The sequence below is a fragment of the Musca autumnalis genome, unplaced genomic scaffold (assembly GCF_047663935.1).
Source record: "Musca autumnalis isolate F117 unplaced genomic scaffold, ASM4766393v1 scaffold_2, whole genome shotgun sequence".
Classification (NCBI taxonomy): domain Eukaryota; kingdom Metazoa; phylum Arthropoda; class Insecta; order Diptera; family Muscidae; genus Musca; species Musca autumnalis.
In genome coordinates, this window is record NW_027411755.1 from 120,409,551 (window position 1) to 120,424,021 (window position 14,471).

The window sequence follows — 14,471 nt, forward strand, 5'->3', positions numbered from 1 at the left end:
ATGTTCGATTTTTGAGGTTGAGGTGCTAGAAAGTGCGGACTGACGCAGTACATCTTAGGACTGGATGTAGAGTGGAAATATTAGGATGTTAAAAGTTTAGATTCAATCGGGTTTTCCCTTCGAGGGGTATCGTGCTCACTAGCCATTTTAGTTGGTGACCGTAGGATTTTTAGATCTTTCGGACCATCGTCTCAGGCAGTGTATGCAAGGGGTATGCAGGAAGGCGTCTGGCTATCCGAAGTATAAATTTTTCATAATTTTTTTTTAACTTTTCACTTAAGAAAGAAAGATCTTATTTGTTCAATCGTGGGTACTTGCGAAAGCAAATGAGCTATTAATTGGAGTGTTTGAGAAAAGAAGTAGTTTTCAACCTAGAGTGGATGAGGCCACCTCTATGACCCGTAACGACACAATACCTGCGTTCCCACCAGCGGCTGCCACCTAAGTGTACTTATGTTTGCATTTGTATCGTTTTTCTGCGTTGGGAGCAGCATATTCTGGAATTCGTGTTCCGGATTCTTTTTGTCCGAGCCGGGACAGAGGAAAATCACGACTCTGATTTGTCACATCAGCATCTACCACACTTAAACTTCGGTGAGATGCACTAGATTCCGGGAGTGGGTGCATCTCAGGTGGTACTTGAGGAAATAGTTGATTTTATGAGTCGGAAGAATTTCCTAGTCGCGCTAGATACCAAGGCAAACACGTGTTTGGTGCTAGCCCAGTTAGGATCCGGACGATGCAGCCGCCCTTATTCATATTGGTCCCGAATTGATACCACGATACCAAACACATGACCTGAATTTGGATTGGGACCACACGACACGCTGCATGTGTCTAATCCCACTCACCTGTCTCCTGATTTACGAGCCCACCCAGTCCAAGTTGCAGAATATTTGAATCTGGATTTCCCCTGTATCCAGATTCAAATATTCTGCAACTTGGACTGGGTGGGCTCGTAAATCAGGAGACAGGTGAGTGGGATTAGACACATGCAGAACTAGATAGTTGGATAGTTGGATAAAATACGAACATATTTGCTTCGCTACAAACAACAACAACTGCATCTTACAGTGTTGTAATGGTTACAACGCACTAATCGCACCAGAAGTGGAGGATTATCCTTCCTAATGTAGCAGTCTTTTTAATACAGACCTATCTTGCTTGAGCCTAGCTCTAATGATACGTACATGCGATGTATGGTGTAGCAGTCAGGTGTGGAACTGTCGAGGTAGATTTGCTTAAGGAATACATACCGGCGAGAAATAGCTGTACTCTAGGTTATAAGTCCTACATTTGTCCGCTTTTGGAAGTTCATAACGGATTGGTCTTGGGGGACTTTATTGCACATCATGAGTTATGGCATTCGGTCCTCGACAACGGCCAGAGGCGTATAATGCTGGCTGACCAGAGCTCAATGATGACACCCCTGCCGGAATTAGCGGAGAGTGTCGCAGTTCGCCAGATATAATCATCGTGAATCCTGGTCTGACGAATGACGTCACCTGGCAACCAGCCGTTTCTCTTGGGTCAGACCATCTCCCCATAATCGTCGTTATAAACAGAGCGGCCGATTTCATCATCTCTGACCGCCGCCATTCACGAATCAGATTTCACTAATCACCGTTTCAGAGATCTGCCCAACCCTTCTGATGTTCGGGTAGGAGAGAGGACGTTCATAGACTTCTTCATTGCTGCAGTGGCTCGCAGTATACCTCTGGTCGAATATCCGCAGAGAGGCCAAATTTCCCAGAAGACGGGTTTAGCAAATAAGATGAGCTTCGTCGAGCAAACCCCTGTGACCCCAGAATCAGGAGCTGACACTGAAAGTTAACAGGTTGGTCGGTGAGCATAAGAGGAAAACGTGGCTAAATTATCTGAACAGCTGCAACATTGGAGCCGGTATAAGTGAATTCTTGGCAACGGCTAAGCCATTCTCAAAACCTGGAAAGAAGAAAGATAGGACAACAACAGCTATCTAGTTGCTGACCACAGCGGTGCACTCTGCACATATGTATTAGTCGAGGACTCAAACAGAGCAAGCCGTACGATGGAACAGTGTTGCTGGTCCTCCACTTATTAAAATCCTTTAATAGTGTTAAGCACTCCATGCTGTTTGAAGACATTGAGCAGACTACCATCCGGTCAAGTTTTAAACGTTGAATATTCAATTATAAGTGTGGAATTCAGGAACAAGAAGTCCAAGCCCCGTAGAATAAAAGAGGGAGTTCTCCAAGGTGGGGGGATATCTCACTATTTAGCCTCACCCTCTCGACCGCATTGAGATCGCAATGTATGTGGATGATTGTACGATCATGGGAGGTACCTACCTTAATTGATGTCATTTTTGAAAGGCTGAACTCCTATTTGACTGATCTTACCATATTTTTCCACGCGAGGAATGTGTAAATATCCGCCACTCTGTTTACCATATGGACCACAGAGGAGAGCAATGAGTTTAATGTCATGATCGATGGTAACAGAATTCCGACTACTTAATACTCCAAGGTTCTAGGGGTCACATGCGGCAGCTTGTTCACGTAGTCCGCGCATGCCACAACTATTTGCGATAAACTGAGATGAAGGAACAAGTTCCTCAAGCCCAAAATGCTGCCGGATTTGGGTTGTAGATAAATAAACCTTGTTGACCACATATACTGCGACAGGTCAGCCTGTGGTAAGCTATGTCGCTCCAGTTTGGTCCGCGAATATAAGTGCAACGCGATGGAAACATATTCGAACTTGTGAGAACGCCGCCCTGAGAACTGCAACAGGGTGCCTCCTCATGTCAGCAGTGGACCATTTACAAACCATCGAAGCAACCACATTCTTAGAACTGGAGATTGGACAGAGCCAGATTTAACAGAAATTGAACTTAGAAAACAATTGGCATTCTGAGAGTCTGATGGTTCCTGTGTCTGGTCCGCTTTCCTTCTATTGTGCTTTTTGTTTTTTTTTGTAGAAGTTTGTATTTTTTCTCATACGATGCCGACGACTTTTTCGGGATTTGATTATATTCACGAGTTGCTTATCTTAATAAAAAACAAAAAATGCACTTGAAAGAAGAAAAGTTCGATGACAGAGAAGCCGCTCCACAGCCAATATGTCTGAAGAGCCCCTGCCAAGGCGAAACATGCATGTCACATAGTGGTGGTTGTGTGGGTTCGAATCTTCGGCTTTCCTTTTTCACTTGCATCATTGGTCATTAAGCTCGATTCCGACGAGAAATTAATTAAAAATTAATATTAAAAATGATCTTCGCCCTAAAAGGCAACATTTTTAAATAAAACTAGCGGACCCGGCGAACTTCGTCTCGCTATTAAGGAATAAAACTTCATACAAAAACTCAATTTTCGATTTTTCCAATTTTCCGACTTTTCCAGAGGGATTTTCCAAAATTTTCTTCCGTAAAGACCTTCTCCTCGAAAATGCGAATAACTGACAAAAAATTTTACAGAAATCGGTCTAGCCGTTCTCATTTTATGAATTACTATACATTTTTTACACCATTTTTATATATATAAAGATAGATTCGTAAAATTTTCCAAATTATCTAATATATCCAAGTTTAAAAGGCTTCACAGGTTTTTATAATTAATTTTGGATATGACTTAGAGGATATTGGGCTTATTACTGCTTGAGATTATTTGACCGTTGATCTACACTTTACGTAGCATTCTTATCCCCATGGGGTAAACATTTGTAAACATCGCTACATACATATTATTAATCTCAATGCGACCAAAAATCAAGGGTTCCAAGGCGAAGATTTTTATTGGATTTATACATTGTATGTATGAATGTTTTTAGTGGTCGACTAAAATTATTTATTGGGGGCCACTGTCACCAAGTTATTTTCTCTATGCCGATGAACGTGTGAGTGACAATGTACATTAAACGCCCTCACGTTTGTGATTATTACTCTCACATCCCTGACAGTAATAGTTTAAATTTTTTACTAACGACGATCAGCAACAACAACCACAAAATAAACAAAAATTTTTGTAATGTTTTTTATTTGAAAAACAATGACAATAACCGTTCTGATTTTTAGTGTTCTTTGTTGTAGCATGTCAGGTATGGCCATTAGTTTAAAATCGTGGGGGCCATTTTGATGTGAACGATGTGTTTCTTACGTTTTTCAATTGTTTTATGATTTTTTCAGATCAATCACAATATATAGTTTTTCATTTTTGAATTATTTTTTGCAAATGGTATTAAATGGTTGTTGCACTGACGTGACTATTCAAAATATTTCTAAAATCGATCAATGTATCACGTATGTTTATTAAGTTGAGATTTTGAAGAAAATTGTAGTATACTCGTATGCGCAGACATAATATTTGGCTACTTTTTAAAATGACTTTTAAGGGGATGTTTTCTTTTTACAAGTAATCGAGATAATAATTGGACACTAAAAAAATATTTTTTCAAGACTCATATGATCGTCTCCTATAAGGAAGCGTTTTTATGTATAACACAATTATCTAAATTTTAAGTTGTAAATGTGCATTATTTAATACCTTTACGACTTACACAAAACATGGATGTTGTATTCATAGAGATACGTACCTAAAAAGAAGAAAAAATAAGTTGGTTAAAATTCTTTTAATTTAAATGAGAAAAATAGAAAAAAACTATTGTATTTTCAGAAAAGTATTCAAAATTTAAGAAGTCGACTATATAATAACTTGTACCACTGTGAATAAAATTTGTGTATAAAATTTAATAATTAGTTTCTCTTCAGTAATGAAAGTGCTTAACTTCGCCGCCACGCTGCGGCTTATTGAGTGGTTTAGAACCACCAAAACTTGGGTAAATACCCGAAATATATCTTTTTTGGGGGTTTATTTGGGTATTTTAAAAAATATTTGAAAATAAAATTTGAGAATTTCAGTTGGCAATCTACAGAAAAATCGTTTCAAATAAAAGGAAGAACCGCTAAAAAGTATTGTGCCTGTATAAAATACAGTAATCTGTTTAAACTGTGCATAAGGTATGTGTTTATGCGACATATTCTTCGCATTGCACGATGGGGCCAATGGCAGGTTTTCGATGCAAAAAGTCAATTTTTGAGGTGTACAATTTGAAAAAAGTGATAGCAGATTTCTATTGCCAACACTCTGAATCACAAAAAATAAAAAAATAAATCAATCTGGTAACATGCATCATTTTCTGACAGTCATCATAAATAAATAGTGAAAGCATTTTAGGCGTAAAAAAAAAACATTTCAACATTTTTATATTTTTTAAAAATGTAGAACTCTTCTATGGGTATTTAAAATAAGATAGCATTAACAAATAATACAAATTTTACGAGTGGTAAATGTATTTTTGAGTTAATATGTGATGTTTTTTTTTTGAGTATTCTGCTTTGTCGTCCATGTGTTCTCTGGAGTATACTTTCGGCATCGGGGTGTATCTGTGATATTATATATATGTGGTGAAAGGTATTAATGTGTACTATCATTTTATGAAAAAAATAGCCGCGCCTTTTCATACTAATCTGATTTTAGTTGACGTAAATCTTAAGAATTTGTATATTTTTATACCATCCGCCATAAAATGGGGGTGTATTACGTTTGTCATTCCGTTTGTAACTCATCGAAATAATTATTTTATACCCACCACAGTATATATTTTCTTCATCAGCGTAAAATTCCAAGTCGATTTAGCAATGTCCGTCCATCCGTATGTCCGCCAGTTCGTCTGTCCTTCTATTCTAATCAAGCTATCTTCCGAATGAATAGAGATAAAACGCTGAAATTTTGTCATTATGTGTCTTTGGTGTTAACTTAGACTGAGTTCGAAAATTGCCTACATCGGTTCACGTTTTCCTATAGCTTTCATACCGTCCGATTTTCGGTATTTTAATGGTTTAAGCTATATTTTTCGACATTTAGTTTTCCCAGTAGACGAAAATTGTCCTCCAAAAGTTATGAATATGGTTCCACATTTTTATAATAACCTCATGTTCAGATACCTCCCGATTTTTGGCATTTTCATGCTTTTTAGTACATTTTTACTAAATTAGCTATGTCTTGACATATAGCGTCCCCAGTGGACAAATAACTACATATTATTTTTGAACCAAATTTAGAAAGCTTACATTAACTTATAAAGAAGTATGGCTTTTATGAGGCAAAAATCTGAAATCTGCAAAATATATTTAGAGGAGCTATATCTATATCTGAACCGACATGGTCCAATTTTTGCACATTTGGTTCTAAGCCCATTATAAACATATGTACGAAATTTCGAAGGTCTAGTTTGCCAATGTGATTTGTTGCCTCACAACCCTGCCATTGACCCCACAGTGCATTGTGAAGATAATATAAAATGGAACAATAAAATTTAATCATTTTTAAGATGGGAAGACCTAAAAATGGACGAATATGGAAGCATTTTGTAACAAATCCAAGCAACACAAAGGCAGTTATTTCCAAATGTTAATGAAATAGCAAAAGATTTGGTCAGCTACGTCAAGTGCCCAATTACGTTAAGAAGTGAAGTAAATGAAATGATTCCAAGTAGAGTTGTGTCAAAGGAACTATATGGAACTATCTCGTTTACTTCGCAGTTCCAATGGCCCACATTTTTTCTTTGAACAAACTGCGTATACTTAACAACACATGTTACATTTCATGATGTTGCTCATACGTTTTGGAACTAGTACAAGGAACTAGGAACTAGATTACCCAACTCTAATTCCAAGTGAACAGAACACCTCATTGGAAAATTCGAACCAGTACAGTGATGTTTTAAGCGTATCAACTTCTCTTTAACCATCAAATTCGAGCCTAAAAATATGCGATGAATACAAAGAGAGCCTTCGGAGAAACTTTTCAGAGCAATAATTGTATCTAGAGCTCTTTTTTCAATGGTTGAGTATCCACTTTGGCAGCAATTTTTCGAAGAATTTAACCCTTAATTTAAATTACCAAATAGAAAGGCAATTTCCAGTAAGTACTTGAACAAGATATATGATGAAACTTCGCAAAACATTACTGAGCACATGAAGGCAATGCAATTTACATGCATCTGCAGTGTGACGGTTGGTGCAATGCACGCAGTGAACGTGTAATCAACTTTCTAATCTCAAAGCCCGAGATGGTGTTTGTCCGAAGCTGGCAACAGAAAACAACAACCACACCTCTGCATATATCGGCGAAGAGATTTTTAAAGTGATGAATGTATACGGTGAACACAAATTTATAGCTCTCACTGGCGATAATGCTAGGAATATGCAGGGTGCATTTAAAGAAGTCCAAAAGGTATATCCTCAAGTAGTACCACTAGGATGTGTAGCCCATTGTCTCAAATTGATCAGGGAAGACTTTTTAAAATGTCCCACTCTGAAGAACTGTTGTCACTAGTTATTGATATAATCAAAACTGTAAAATATTGTAAGGTCCTTTCGTTAACATTTGCTAAGATCTGTAAAGAAAAGGGGTGAGGAGAGCAGCTAAAACTCCCAGTTACACTGCTTCATTAAAAAGCTTGGTGAACAGTAAAGTATCTCTTCAAGCCATGGTTGTTAATGAAAAAATAACCTGAAGCAAACAACAAAATCGTCACCAATCTCGGAAGATTTCTGGAACACGTTAGACATCAATTTACATAAATCAACTCTTCCAACCTGTGGCTGAATGGGCAACATTTTTCGAATCAAATTTAAAGACATTCGTAATAAGCTGCAAAGTGAGTGTGTGGTATTTCGCTAGAATTCATTTTTCAATACAAAACTCCTTAGGCCATGTTAGCTCGATTAATTCAATTAATTAATTAAAAACTTCATAAATAATGGCCTTCGTCCTAAAAAGACAATAATAAATAAAAACTTCACAGCAGAGCCCGGCTGAGGTTTGAACCTGGGTCCGCTCCAACAAACAGACAAAGTTGTCGAGATCTCAGCGTTCTGAGCCACTGCCAATGTATCATATCAACAAACTAGTCGACATGATGCCAATGTATCATATCAACAAACTAGGCGACATGATATCCAAAAAAACTTCAAAAACTGAAGGCATTACAATTCATGAAAGAAACCCCCATTCGATTGTATATGTGTATGTATTGAGAAAATGATTCCTAGATAAGACACTTGATAAAAAAAAAAGACTTCAATAAATACTTCATAATTACAAATTTGTTAAAATGTTTGTATAAATAGAAGTTATCAAAATCAGCCTTTGTCTTCTAGCCATTAGCATTCAAATACGCCTGATGAGTCTGGCTTAAACCACCAGGCGAAACGATCGTAGTGTAATGGTTGAGTGTGTGGTATTTCGCTAGAATTCATTTTTCAATACAAAACTCCTTAGGCCATGTTAGCTCGATTAATCCAATTAATTAATTAAAAACAAACTATATTAATGATGATGAAAAAAAAGAATGTAATGACAGTTCTTGCAAACTATAAAACTAGAGAGGATTTACGGTCAAACTATTTTGTATGGAGCTGCGTATAAGAAATATCTCCTACTACATGGTGGAACAGTATTTGAGTCACAAAAAAACTTAGCAGGATAGTGGTTCGTATTTTGACTGCTCCATAAAAATCAGTAACCACAGAAAGCACATTCAGCACTCAAAGTTCCATCCACTCTAAAAAGAGAAACAGATTAAGGGAAGTTATGTTTCATATCTCACAATTGGAATCTCTGCAATAAAGAGAAAAGTATATGTATGCACTGAGGAGGAAACCCACTCCACGCCAAACTCTTCTATTAATTGTGTTTCGAGCGAAACTGATAGTGACAGTGATATTATGCTCGAATATTACAAAAATGATGTATTTAAATAACAGTGCGATATAAAATGGAACTCAAAGTTTGGGAGGTGTAAAATTCCTTTTGGTGATGAAAGCACTTGGTGAGTATATAAAGAACCCCAAAGGAAATGTTCGCCATATGTCAAGTTTCTGAGATATCGGGTGATGATACGGTTCTCATTATGTAAACATATATACACCATTAGAAAGCTTATAACATTGTAAATCTTCTTCTTCTTCTTCTTTATTTGCATATTCTCGAATATAAGCGACCAATACAATTATATATCATTACTAGCAGACCCCGGTCCGCGTTGCTGGCCCGTCGTAATGAGTTTTAATGACAACTTTTTATCGACTTTATGCTTGATAATTCAAAAATAGGTATTTTCTACCTCACTTCTTTGGTCCATTGTCAAACCGAGAAGGATTTTAAATTTATCAACAGATTTTGTCTGTAACCTTTCACTAACCTTTAACCAATAAGGCACAAATTAGGATTTAATATCGTCCATGTCCCTGTCTTTATCCTAAAGCGATCCAATTATAAAAGTTAAAAAAATGGTTAAATCGAATTCTCCCGCTTATTTAGACTTATATGTTTTAGCTTTTCATGGCTGATGGACCGTTGAACCTCACCATTTAAGTACATATATAGTTTTTCTTGATCGGGGGCGCAACCACCGTTGTCTCGAAAACTAATTTGCAACCTGATGCACTCATAACTTTGGCAAATATAGCGATTATAAAATAATAGGCCCCGAAATTCGTCTACAAATATATAGCATTTTGGACCACGGGACATTCCTGAACATTTTCTGAAAATTAGGTTCAGTAGTTTTGGAAAAATAATGTTTTGAAAAGAGTCGGCGTGGTCATCATCGGCGTTGTCATTAGATATAACATATTAAAAAATTGGGCCTTGTCCGGTATTTTGGCTCCAAATATGTACCTAGGGTGCACACAACTTCATTGCCTACCAAAATGTATGCTGAAACCGATATAATCATGAGTGTGGCTTATACATATAGCGTTTAACAGAAAGGCATGGGGAAGGTACCCCACCTCTTCCGAAATTCATAAAATATACATAACAACGGCAAACACTGAGCTTTTGCTACAAATTTTATGGAAATCTCTTCAGTAGTATTGGAGTTATGACATATTAAAAAAACAGGCGTGGTCGGGCCTATAGGCCCCAATGAAGTACCTAGATTGTAGATTAATCCGTAAATGTTTATTCCGATACATACATCATTTTTGCAAATATAACGTTTTTTTTAAATATCGCATAAGGGAGGTACCCCGCCCCCCAGGGAATTCAATAAAATATGTAACCTGTTTTCGGGGGCGTGGTAAACTTTTCTTTCCAAAAAACCTAAGTTGGGTTATGACAGCATTTGATTTTTATTCATAAATGTAAGGCGTTTTTTTTAAATATGCCTCTTCAAAATTCAAGAAAATATGCCTGCAGATTCCCTGACATTTTCAGGAAAATAGGTTCAGTAGTTATGTAGATGTAACATATTTTAAAAAGTGGGTATGGTCAAGTCTTTGGTTCCTAAAAAAGTATGTAGGTAAGGTCAGAGATACAACCACAATTGTCTCGCAAATTAACTTCCAAATAGAAACATTCGTAATTATTGTAAATATAACATTTTTAAAAAAGTAGGGTATAGGGGAAGTACCCCGCCCTTTCCGAAATTCAACTGAATTTGTAGCCTATTTTAAGCGGGGGTCATCTCTGTACATTCCCTGGCAATTTCAGTTCCTGTAGAAATGATAAAAATTGAAAATTGAAAAAAGTGGGCGTACAAGTGGGCATGGTCAAATTTTCTTTGCATAAAAACCCAAGTCGAAAATAGGTCCAGCCATTCTCAACTGATGCCATTATCAACGAACGATAGTTGATTTTTATTTATAAAGATTTAAAAGTTTAGACAAATCGCGATTTTCGTGAAAATCCCTTCAGTAGTTTTGTAGATATAACCTAATTAGGAAGTGAGCGTGGTCGGATCTTAAGTCCCAAAATAAGTACGTAAGGTTTGAGACACAATCGCCATTGACTCCCAAATAAATTCCCAAACCGATACATTCGTATTTGTTGCAAATATTGCATTTTTACAAAAATAGAGCATAGGGGAGGTAGCCGCCCGATCCGAAAGTCAAAAAATATGTAGCCTACTTTTATCGGGGACCAACCCTGTACATTCGCTGAAAGTTTCAGGAAAATCGATTCAGTAGTTTCGTAGATATAACATATTTAAAAAAGTGGGCGTTCTCCAGTCTTAATGCCCCAAATAAGCACGTAAGGTCGGAAACACAATCGCCATTGACTCCGAAATTAATTTTCAAAGCGATACATTTGTAATTGTTGCAAATATTGAATTTTTACAAAAATAGGGCATAGGGGAGATACCCCGCTCGATCCGAAATTCAACCAAATATGTAGCCTATTTCAACCGGGGGCCATCACTCTACGTTCCCTGAAAATTTCAGGAAAATCTATTGAGTAGTTTCGTAGATATAACATATTTATAAAAGTGGGCGGAAAAGAGAGCGTGGCTAATTTTTCTTTGCATAAAAACCTAAACTGGACTATGACTAACATTTCCACAAAAAATTATCCAAATCGCTCCAGCCGTTTTCAACTGATTCAATTACCAACAAACGACAATTGAGTTTTATATATAAAGATTTGTTACAAATTTTAAGGTATATTCATATATTATTAGTGATCTCCATAAAAGCTTCTCTATTTCTGGCTTCACTTAGTAGGATTGAGAGATTTCCAATGCCGGTCCATTTCAGTATATTATCAATCCATGATGTATCTTTCCGTCCTCTGGGTGGCTTCCCTTCTATCGTTCCACCGATTATGGTTTGGAGCAGCTTGTATTTTCGGTTCCTCATTATAACTTGTATAGAGAGTAGGGCTTCTCTCGTACCCATGCCTTCTTTAAATCCAAATTGCGATAGCCCCATGTATTCTTCACATTTTTTATATATTCTGGAATGTATAATTCTTAGAAATATTTTGAGAGCGTGGCTCATCAAACTTATTAGTCTGTAATCGGTACATTGCCTAGGGTGGTTTTTCTTCGGAATCGTGATGAAAGTAGATTTCAGCCAGTCTTGGGGGTATCTGCCTGAGTCGTAGATGTAATTAAAAAGCAATACTAAAAGCTGTATGTTTTCGTCGTCTATTAATTTTAGTAATTCGGAAGGAATTTCGTCTGGCCCACAAGATTTTTTATTACGTAATAATTTTATTGCAGATTCCACCTCAGTTTTAGATATTGGGTTCCCTGTGAGTGGTTGTTGGTTAGCCGAAACGTTGTTTGATCGGTTACTGTCAGTAAATGTTTGTTCTATGTATTCACTCCATATTATTATTTTTTCATTGTAAATCACATGAAATCAATTCGCTGATTACAACTTTATTGATTCCGATGCTAGAACAAAAAATCCGTTTTCCTAAACCCTATATAAGGGAAAATATCATTGCGAATAAATATTAAGATCAACATTTTTGTAGAATATGTGGTTGTTGTAAAATCTCATCTTGTGGTACTTTTACTATGATTGAAAAAAGGAAGAACGAAAAGGACTTGGAAGGAATTGAATTAGAAGGATGAAATGTTGTATAAAAAATTTGTCAATCGATTAGACTGAAGATATGTCATCTCAAAAAGAAGCTAGAATAAGGCCAAACAGTGATATTAAACTATTTTCCCATGTATTACATGGAAAAAATTTAAAAATTCAGAAACTTATGGCGAAAAATTCCTTTGGGATTCTTTGCATACTTACCATGGGCTTTCATTCCCAAAAGGAATTTCCCACGCCCCAAAAATGCTGTTGCACATTGTAATATGTTCATTTGTTCTGTAAACTGTCTAAGGGGTAATTTACACTATATGTAAATGTCATATGACATACAATTTTCCATCATTATATAATCGCTAATATGTACATTATTGGGGATTTTCCTTACGCCATTTACTTTGTGCGTCCACACCAGCAAAAATGTAATACAATTAAGTCTCCAAATTGCCTGCGTGGGTAGATATGGAATGTTTTTATTTCGTGTCATATGACATTTACATATAATGTAAACTACCCCTTATAGTCTGTTTCACTATGTCCAATGAAAATGAAAACCAAAGAAAAGCTACTTAACTCGAGTATGATTTTCAAATTATGTAGTTGGTTCGAAGCAAAAACAAAGTCAATATTACCATTGAAAGCAAAACGTTTGTATTTTTCGTTCGCATTCATTTTCTTTCGACATTGTGAAACAATCCCTAAATGTATATTAGGGCCTGTTTCACTTTGTCGAAAGAAAATGATTGCGAACGAAAAACAACTAAACTTTGGTTTTCAAGGCAATATTGACTTTGTGTTTGCTTTTAAACAACTAAGAAAATTTAAAAATCATACACGAATTTAGTTGTTTTTCTTTTGTTTTCATTTTCGTTCGACATAGTGAAAATGCAGTTAAAACAAATTTTCCCCAAATTTATTATGTAGTAGTTGTTACCCACAATTTGAGTAAATACCTGGGTATTTACCCATTTTTACCCATATTAATGGGTATTTACCTTTTGGGTATTTACCCATTTCCCATCTCTATGCATTTTATGTATATGTATACAATACCTACTAAATGTATTAGAACTTAAGTCGCGTAGTTCAATAATTCGGATAATTAAGTTGCATAATAATAACAGCCAATTTCCTAACATAACTAATAGTGACATTAATTTTTGCAACACGTGCAAAGTTTAACAACTTTATTTATGATGGCGCCCAATATTGCCCACTTTGGTGTCAATTTAATATGAAAATCACAATAATTGAAAATTAAAACGACGATGAACAAATTTCCTGGTATTATTTTTCACGGCTTTATTCTTGCTGTTGTTTTTGTTGTGTACTCCCATAAAACCCATAACCATGCCATGATTTTATCACCATTGTCTCACAGTTCAACGAAGACAACGCTGACGTAGACGTCACAGTCGATTTTATTCTCGTTATTTCTTCATTTGTTTTATGTACATTTCTCATTAACTTAATTTTCAATTGATCTCTTTATCTTGTTGTGTGTTTTGCTGCTGTTGTTGATATTTCTTGCGCTCTGTCTTCTATTAAGAGCTCTACACTTATGGACACGATTGGCATCGGCACCAGCGTAAAGATCATCGTTTGGCTTTGGATAAGTGACAAATTTTTCGTAGGTAACGAAGAACGACATTAGTCTCTTGCAGTGACAACAGAAGCGGTAACAAGTGTCAAATTATAATTTGACATTGTCATGACAAACGTCTGGCGGGCCGTCTGAAATATCCGACAGTATGCGAGTCGGTCAATTTTCGATAGTCGTCGGTATCTGTATCATCATGTGGCGTTAAAGTTGTCTTCATGCTGAGTCAGATTTAGCGGTCATTTGTTATATGAGCTTAACTAGCTTTGAACGTCTTGGCGTCCGATCATCACGATAATTTTTTGTGTAATCTACAGTATTTTTGCTGGAAGCAATGAATTTAATGTCTGGGGGAGGTATAGATGACAGAGATAGAGAGAGGGGAACTAGAATAATGCTGTAGAAAAATGCTTCGAAGCAATCATATCACATTGAGTTCTTGTGTTTTCCATTACAGTCAAATTTAGATAATTGTAAACAACTGAAATG

General features: G+C 36.3%; 1 protein-coding gene across 6 annotated transcripts in view; it reads right to left on the reverse strand.

Annotated features, from left to right (window-relative positions):
* Nucleotides 1-14,471, reverse strand: part of hoe1 (OCA2 melanosomal transmembrane protein hoepel1) — a 280,461-nt gene that overhangs the window by 44,291 nt on the left and 221,699 nt on the right. The window lies entirely within an intron of this gene.